Below are 10,200 nucleotides of genomic sequence, written 5' to 3'. Positions count from 1 at the left end.
ATAATGTAATAATATAATAATATTTAATATAATAATAATAATATAATAATAATATATAATCAAACTCATTGTTGTTGCTGATGAAATTTCTGGAAACAATTTCGATCTGCATTTATGCATAATCCACAGTTGCAAGTTGTACAGTAGAATTGAATCAATTGCTGCTTCTCTTTGGTACTGCAAAGGCGACATCTAAGACGTTTTTTTCGTGCAACTGGTAAATGATCAACATTTGTCATTCTTACGGAGTGTTGTATCGAGAAGTCGCGAGGAAAGAATCGATAGATCGAGAGATCGGGAGAACCAAGACGAGAGGGTTAGAGGTTGGATGTAAGATTATCGACGTGTTATAATAAAAGGGTTATTATCACGAATCCCGAACGTTACTGTTGAACACCCGACCTTTCCGAATCTTGACAAGGCTTAACACACGGAGTCGCTGATTTTCAATTTCTTCTGATGATTCATTGATTTGGTCGGTGACCGGCCTCTCTTTGCACGGTTACGGATTTTTATCAAGGAATGTACGACTGACAATAGGAAGTCTTTGAGTTTCATGTATTTCTGTGGAAAAAGTTGCGAGTAAATTATAAAAGAGTTCACCAATGTAACATCCACAAAGTGCCAGAAAATACGTTGCCACCACTTTTTACTTTTCCTGTTGATTTCATAATACGACTTGAGCATATCAGCTTTATCAACGCAACCCATAAAAGCATTATAGTCTACGCATATTTGTGGACAAGTTACTTCTTTCAAAGATCCATCTTTTTGCCTCCTGTTGGCTTGAGAAATTTTAGAAGCATCATGGAAATTAGATAAGAAATGGACAGGTTTCTTATCTATCCATTTCAGCCAACTGACTCCGTTATATGAGGAGCGGAATTCACTATCACCAACTGACATTTCTTTTTCTTTTTTCTGTAATTTAGGTAAATATGAAAAATCTCATGAAGCCGCCATATAGGGTCCACTTTTAGGAATTTCAAAAATTTGATACTGGATCCGTAATCAGCGACCCCGAAAACCCTTTTATACAAATTTTCATAAGATTACCTTAAAAACTCTGTTCATGGCCGAATTTATTCGAAAAAATAAAAAATTTTCCGTTTTTGATTGTTTATAAATAATTAAATAAATAAATTTTCAAATTTTCAATCAAAGCATTACGAAGCCTAAGTAATAATGATAGTGTAGAAGTTTATTCGAGAGCGATTGAGCTGAAAACGGTCGCGGTATGGATAAAAAACTGAAAAAAGTTTGGTGTATCATATATGATACGCTGCCCCTCAAAGGGTTAATATGATTTTGATAACAAAATGTGAAAAATTTGCAGCGTGTAATATTCATTTAACAGATAATAAATATTTGTATATAGTAACTAGCAAAAGAATTAGTAATTTGAATTTTTCATTATATTTTCTAGTAAAGATATTGATGCAGTTTTTGTGATCATGTTATTCAGAAACATACGATCTACGTGCAGTAAAAAGACTCAAAATAAAAGAAATTATTATAAGAGCTGTTTTTCTTGAAAATCAAATGTTGTATTAATTTTTTTTATGTGTAACTTGTTTATGTCTATACAGAAATTTAAATCAATAAAAATAAAATTATAATACAAAACTACGTTAAATATATATTATTAAGAGCTTCGATTATAGCATTACATGTATCCGTATATCGTTGCCTTACTTCTAAATAACTATAAAAATTAAATTTTTCAGAAGAGCAGAAAAATTATTTTTTAACTTAATAGAAATTTATCAACTATTTGAATAGTAAAAAAGCATATGAATGTTATAATGAATATAAAAGGACTCTCGAAATTCAAACAATAAAGGACATTAGGCGCGATAAACAATGCGCAACAAATAAAATAAAAATACTATTAATTATTAAACGATATTAAACAATAATTATTAAACTGTATCGAGTACAGTCACAATTACAAAAAAGAAAAAGATGTACGTTTTAACTCCATTTGAGCCATTATCAGCAAATATTAGCAATATAATACTACGAAATCATTGAAAAAACCGCATCAATTCTTATATATAGTTACGTGTTCCGTTGCGATCCATAGGTGAGGTAACACCAACTATCTTCACCAAAAAAGAAACGTTACCGCCACAGTTACTAAGCTGCATAGAGTTAAGAAAAAGGATATAGTCATAGAAACATGATCAAATATCATTTTTATTATTTTTATTTCACAGTTCTTAAAAAAGTACCCTTTTTAAGTTATGATAATTTTGATATTCTACAAAATTATAGCAAATCTGAAATAATTCATTAAAGGTGACATAATTCAAAATATCACCAAAAGTTTATATTTATCTTGATCAGCTAAAATGGCTAAATTTAAAACAATTTCTTCTTTTAACTTCGACCATCAAAACTGTCTTGATTCTAAACGTTTTCTGTAGAAGATTCTCCTTTTTATTTACAAAAACGACACAACTCAAAAGGAGTTTACGATTCTTATAGAGGATAGTGTAATCTCTTCGAAGACTTCAAGACTGATACTGAATATTATTGGACGGACGGATTGTCAAGTTAGATCAGTTTAGGTTTTTTGATGATCGCAGATAGAGTGATATTTATCTAATTCATTTATAATAATAATTAAAAATTATATTTTTATGCTGTATCACTTCTGAAGTAAGAGAATGATACTATCAATTAATTTATCTTTGAGTAAAAAATAACTAATTTCCGAAAGGGCTGCTAAATATGTCCAACTGTATATTATAAAAATTGTTTTGAGTTATTTTTAATATAACACCATAACGTGTCATAAAAATCTATGCTGTTAAACAATATAAGTAACTATTATATGAAAATAACTATTATATGAAAATAAAATTGAGCATTTTTGCTAACTATTATATACAGGAGAAGTTTAACGTTCTCATCTAAATATTTTTTTCCTATACCTTTTACAAAGAAATGTTTCAGACAAAAGTTGTATAAATACACAATTACTAAGAAAGAATGTCTATACCGGTCGAAATTGGATCAAGTGTTTTAAATAATTTCATGTAAATTTATATATCAAATGCATATCTCTTAAATTGCGCGCCAAATTAGTTTTTCGGACTTAGAAACGCAACGGAATGTTAGAGATCCAGGTCCGATTCCCAGCCGAGGTAATAATTTTTGCAATAAATTTATTTATCGATTTTCAGGACATTAAAATCTTCTTAAAATGATGCCAATTGAGCATCAAATTATTAAATTGCTTATAAATTTAATTTATGATATTACTGTAGTAGTTCGTTCAGTTGCGTTTCTAAGTTCGAAAACCCAATTTGGTACGCAATTCAAGAGACTACAAATGTAGTAGGGGAAGTCCGGGCAAAGAGAATGCTCTGGGCAAAGCGAATGCTCTGGGCAAAGCAAATATTTTTTATTTTCGCTTATCTATCTGAAATAGTGTTATGAGTCTGTTGAACTGACTGTTGAAGAAATGATCGATCGGTAACGCCACGAAAGTTTGAGGCAATATATGATTGTGTTCGTTTGTGTTTGATAGAAAAATAAAAGAAATTGTGTGTTTTCTTGTGATTTTTGCTAAGGTACGCGCGTAACTTAATTATTAGTAGTACCTAACTGTTTCTTAACCATAATTTGTAAATAATTTTTTATAAGAATTCTCTGATTTTTTAAATGTGTATTCGAAGTTAAAATTTTTCACTTGTTGCTTAAACTTATTCTAATTTTTCCAAATTCACGCCAAGTAGGTTCTTTGGGTAAAGTGGATGAGGCAAAGCGAATGGCCCATCCTCTTTGTCCAGTATGCGATTGCATTGAAAATATCGAGAAGACGGAGGGGCAGACGATCTTTCGAGTGAACGAAAAGCACATGATTGTTTACATCTCACTTTTGTTTTTTTTCCACAACACAGTATGATATGTGTTCTGAAGAATATACCGACTGAAGACTAGATCCAGTGCAGCTAATACATCAAATGAGCTCATAAAGACTATATAGAGGATTTGGTAGCTATTTTTGTGACGACTGCCGACACTGACTTTGATTTTTTTAATTCCATCCTTATTGCCCGAGTAGCCCATGGGGATCGGACAAAGCAGATGGTTTTTTTTCTCATTTTAACTAAAAAGACAATTAAATGTTCAAGTTTTTTAATTTAATTTTATTTAATTTCAAGATTAATTCCATTAATAGAATTATAAGAATAAAAAAAGATTTCTGATCTTAATTTTAACTGTATCATTTTTTTCCCCAAACTTTAACACATGTTTCTGTCGAAGTTTTAAAAAAAAACGTAAATTTTGTAAAAAAAATTGATAACAATGTATAACGCAATTGAATTATTCAACTTAATTGTTCAAAGCAAGAAAAAAAATACGCTGGATCTTTTATGCTTAAATATTATTTATTATTTCAAATACTAAAAAATTAAACGTTTCGATAATTTCAAAATGACCCTTTTCAATAGTTAACAACAAAATTATAACATTTAGTCTTAAACAAAATTGATCAAACATAAATTGGTGATGAAATGGCTCAATAAGATTAAAATTTAAAGTATATATAAAAATGGGCTACGAGCCACACAACGAGATATATTTAACATGTATTCTATAAACTAATTGTAAGTATTACATGTAATACATATGAATTTTATAGATACCTTTATTGTATATGTTTAAATCGATTACATAGGATATTTAGTTTTAGTTTATAGAATACATGTGAAATATATCTCGTTGTGTATGTGGTTCATAGCCCATAGTTTTATATATACCTTAAAAATTGATCAAATTGTCGTCTTTCTTAACTGTCACCTTAGGTAACCATATACATATTCATTATTCCAAATTATGCTTTACTTTAAGTTTTCTTATTTCCAAATCAAGGATCTTGGTTTCCTGACTATAGTGATATTGTGGAGATATGATTATAGTTGTACATCTTGTCAATACACTGGATCCTTTATTCGAAATTCTAATTTACGTCAGTTCGATGTAACATTACAATGGATAATGATCTTTAAGAAAGACAATTTGATTAATTTTGTTTAAGGTTGAATGTTATAATTTTGTTGTCAACTATTGAAAAGGATCATTTTGAAATTATCGAAACGTTTAGTTTTTAAGTATTTAAAATAATAAATAGTATTTAAGCATAAAAAATCCAACGCGGCTTTTCTAACCCTAGAACAATTAAGTTGAATAATATTCATATAAAGCTTGATACCGAAATATTAATTTGCAATTGAATCGTGTCAGTTATAATTAAATAGCAGTATTTTCTGTATAGTCCAATATCAATTAAAGCATTAAAGTCAATATGATGAACGAGGATCACACGCACGTACGTACGCACGCATCTTTTTGAAATCTTACCTTTTACGGTTGCGTTTCAAAATTCAACTCTGTCAACTCGAGTATCATTTTATCTTCGTTGGTTACCGAATGTTGAATAAAGATAAAAGATATTCGGAGTTGACAGAGTCAAGTTTTAGAACGCACCCCTGCATGGACAGATGAATTGAACTGGGACCTTGGCGTCATTATTCTGCGCTTATTGTGACACGTCATTGATCCGTCGCTTAAATTGAAAACCAACCGTACTCGACTCTTTATCCCAATACTCTCAAATGTCCATCACAATACGATATGACGTGGAAAAGAGAATATAGCATCTACTTCATAAATACGGCATCACATATCAAAACACAAATTATAAACGTCGTATATTCTTCCAAAAATATTATTCACTATTACTATGAAAATAATCAAGTGAATGAGACTCTTGTTGCTAATTATATGTATATTATTTATCATTTATCAATACAATTAAATAGTGCCTATTCGAGCCAATACAGGACGTCAATGTGAAGTGTGCTTTACTTAAAATAACAATTTCAATAGTAAACGTTTCGATCCAATTTCGGATACTTATCAATGCTCACATATAAAATGATGACAGAAATCAGCCAGCTGACCATAGTGATGTAATAGCGATGTCATTGCACTTGCCGATACACTACACAATAATTTATTGAGTCGTTATATAATAAAACACAAGCAAAAATTTTTTCGTGACTTACATGACATCGAAACGTTAAGCTATTAATGCGTTAAACGTCGAATCTCATCTGACAAGACAACAATAAAAGACACACAGTACAAATATATAAATTATAAAAAACATTAATGGCGTCATTTAAACATAACTATGCTATCGTATGCTTTATCCAATAATTCCGTATCATTCTGCAAATTTAATCCATTAATTTGTTCGATAAAAATCATTTCTGAGATGAGTCTCCTATTCAGAATTTTTTCCTCATCTAAGTAAAATGCGTATGTTGACCCAATCAAATTCATGAGAATATTCTAATCGATGTTCCGTAATAACCGAGCGCTGTGTGGTATTCCAGTTATTATTTATATTATTTAATTCAATTTATATTGAATCTGATCGTGAAAAAAATCTAAAAATTACATACGAGAAAGCATATACATTGTAACCGTACTCGCGAGCAACAGCACAACTTCGTCGCGTGTTCTTCGTTCTCCTCTTACGCAAAAGTATCTCCTTTCTCTCGGTAACTGAATTTTGCGACAGCCAGGCGGTTTTTCGGCTAAGATTGTAATTATTACTATTAAGTTGGAGTTACGCCATGAGAGAGCGTGCCACTCTTTCCGAAATCTCCTTATTTTCGCCCGTAACCAATTCGCGACGGTAGGGGTGGGTCGCAAGAGGTGTGGAAAATTTGTCGGAGGGCGAGAGAGATAGGCTACAAGAATAACATACGCGAGGATGTAATAATAAAAACAAGTATATATATTTGGAAAAATATGATAAAGTAAGACTAATGACATCGGCGACGTAATTATAAGTGATCTTCGGAGCTTCGCTCCTTTGCGCTACTCTATACTCTCGGTACTCGCACAGAATCGCCAACTTATCTCTAACGCCGAACGCCGGTCATACGCTACAGCACGAGCCCCTCGGTTCCCCGCGGTAACTTCCAACGGTATCAAACGCCCTTCTCAACCGGTAAGAACCCGTACCCGCTGTACCACTAGCCTCCCGACACGCAACGCCAGCGCGGTCGGCGCCGCGGCGAAAGTGCGGCGCGATTATAACAAGCGTCTCTATGCGGCGCGACTCTGCTCGACCACGCGAATCTATGAAACTGACTCTATTCGAGATGCAAAAACCGAGAGTCAACTCTGCTCAACGACGCAGCAGTACACGACTCGATAACACAATTACAGCGAGCGTTTCTACGCGACACAACAATGCACGGCAACGCGACTACAATAGGCATTTTTACGTGATCCGACAATTCACGACAATACGCGACAACACGAAAACTTATAACTAATGACTCATCTGTGCCAGGGGGCTGCGACTCGGCCCTCGATAATCTCTACACGACTCTAATTCTCCAAATGCGACAACCAAAGATCACCCCTCGACTCGACTCTCGAAACGCAACAACTAAACATTTCCACTGCTCGGGAGGATGGCACGTGGCTCGCGATTCCGCAGCCGTGCAGGTCCGCGCGGCCTTGACTCGCTCCTAGGAACGTGCAATAAACGTCCCTGTCAAGGATGGCATCCCTGCCAACGGCCCCTGCACCTCCTGGCCTGACGCGGGAGATCTGGATGGATTCCCTTCTCGCTCCTCGTCGGGGCCCTATGCTCTCGACGGACGTCCGTCCGGCCCCTCAAGGGTGGCCGGGAATTCTGGCCTCCTCCGGTGCTCTGCAAGGAGTGCATGGTGAAAGTATGGTTCCTTTCGTATGCGACAGCGGTTACGAGTAATGATATAAAATAATACAACCTGCTCGTCCGGGCTCCCGGATGTGCGTTCTTCTCTCCCAGCTTCTTCAGTCTTCCTTCCAAGGGTGGCGGGTGAGACGGCACGATGATACAATATTATTTTACAGCAGCTGCCGAGCGTGATCTGTGGCGCGTCTACGCTTTCTGATAAACTCTATTATTACGCAAAAGAAATGCTAACACAAAAAGTAGAGTAAATTAGATGACGCGATTTTAACGCACGTTCGCAGGTACGCTCTCACGCGCGCTCGTGTGCGCACTCGCCTGCGCGCTCGCCCTCCGAGCCGATAGGAAGCACGAGTCCGCCGCCGACAAGTCTGCACAGTGACGGACAAAATGTCACGTTACAACATATACGTACACATGCAAATGTATATATTTTTTAATCACATTTTTAGAACCCCACACATAATTATATGAAAAATTGAATTCCAGTGAAGTGAGATGATTTTCACATACATTTTAGCTAATAATACGGTCAACAAAAAATGTTATATACACATGATTTAAATGAATAGTTTTTAAATTATGGTATATAGGTATATCAATTAAAGATGCTCACAAAGCACAAGTTTTACATCTTTGATACACCTAGAGTGACCAAACGTCACCTTTTTTTGCTGGATATGTATACTCTTCTTTTAAAGCGTCTGGTAATCCCAACATCCGCCGGGTTTTCAGCGTGTTCGGAATGTACTCTTTTTGGTACTCATTTTGAGAAAGAGCGAGGGTACCGGAAGTTATTAAGCTCATCGTACGTAAAATACATAGTAAGCTAATCACTGGTCAGTATTATGTAATAAAACATTTGAAAATTATAAAGTATTATTATATTATATTAAAACCGATTTTTTTTGCTAATAATTAAACAAAGCCGTAGCTACCGAGCGGGCAATGCGTGTATCACACGCAGGCGTTTTTTTATGAGGGCGCCAAAATCACAAGTTGCCACGGCAGTGAAACAGATACTAGAACATAACAGTTATGTTATGATCTAACAATGATGACTTGAAAAAACATTGTTCGGATCTTCATATTACACTAACTGATAGTAATAGAGAAGAAAAAGATATAGATGGAAGTGAATTATGATGAAATTGTAGCTCTTAAAACTCTCAAAGTCAATGAAATTATAGAACAATCTAATCCAGAAAAAGTACTGCAATATTTAATTTCTGAAAAGCTCGAACTTGTATTTCCAAATTTGGTGATAGCATTAAGAATTTTGTTAACTTTACCAGTTTCGGTTGCCTCGGGGGAAAGATTTTTCTCTAAATTAAAATTGATTAAAAACTACTTATGAAATACAATGGGGCAAGATAAATTATCCGATTTAGCTTTAATTTTGATTGAGTCTCCACTATGTAATTCTTTAGACATAAACGACATTATTAATGATTTCGCTAACTTAAAAGCAAGGCGTGTGAATATTTAATTACTATTGTATTGAATTATAATACATATATTATGTATTTCATAATATTTGTTCAACATATTTTTGCGCCCGATATACAAGATCGCGCCCGAATACCAACGCGCACTCCCGAGCCGTAGAAATGAACAGACTCAAGGAGTTTAGAAATAAGAAACAGAAAGTCGTTTATTGAACCACGACAACTCCACGAAATCGTCCGTATAGAAATATCGTATCGTAAAACGTATAATCGGTGGAGAAGCACGTCCGAGCGTTCTGACTGCTCTCCCAAAAATCCCACAGTCGTCTTCTATCAACAACCGCACAGCGTCTTGACAACGTGACACCACGGGTGTCTGTACAACACGGCATGTGCGACGGGGCACGGGCATAACAATATTATAGATGTTTGTTATTGATTTTTAGAGACTGCTCATATAAATTCTAAAAAAGACTTACAAGTAGGGGGGGGGGTATGTTATATTTTTTAAATAAAACATTTATATCACATTATATACAGCATTTTTTACTTCATGTAATATGGGGGGAGAGAGGAGGCGTCAAGTACCAAGCTTACACGCAGGCGACTTTATATCCAGATACGGTTCTGATATTAAATATATGTTTTTGTTGTTCTTAGGATTTTTAAATGTACTCTTTTTCTTCTACTTTTAAATTCAAATATACTATAATATATACTTTTTTTGTACTAACATTTAATCTAAAATGGCCTCTTTTTTGTTCTATTTTTGAAATTGTCCTCCAATACGTGGCTAATAAATAAACAATAAAAAAGGTTGAGCATATGCCACACACTAGATCTTGTTAGTGAAATATTATCAATATATTCGCATATAGAATTAAAAGAATTAACAATAATTATGTTAGTTACAATTAATCAAAATATCGTATAAACGTTTCGGCCCTGAATGTGGCCATCTTCAGTATAAATAAA

Source organism: Trachymyrmex cornetzi, unplaced genomic scaffold (genome assembly GCF_001594075.2).
Source record: "Trachymyrmex cornetzi isolate Tcor2-1 unplaced genomic scaffold, Tcor1.1 scaffold1745, whole genome shotgun sequence".
In the NCBI taxonomy this organism is placed as follows: Eukaryota; Metazoa; Arthropoda; class Insecta; order Hymenoptera; family Formicidae; genus Trachymyrmex; species Trachymyrmex cornetzi.
The sequence above is the reverse complement of the archived record's forward strand: the minus strand, read 5'-3'. Positions refer to the sequence as shown.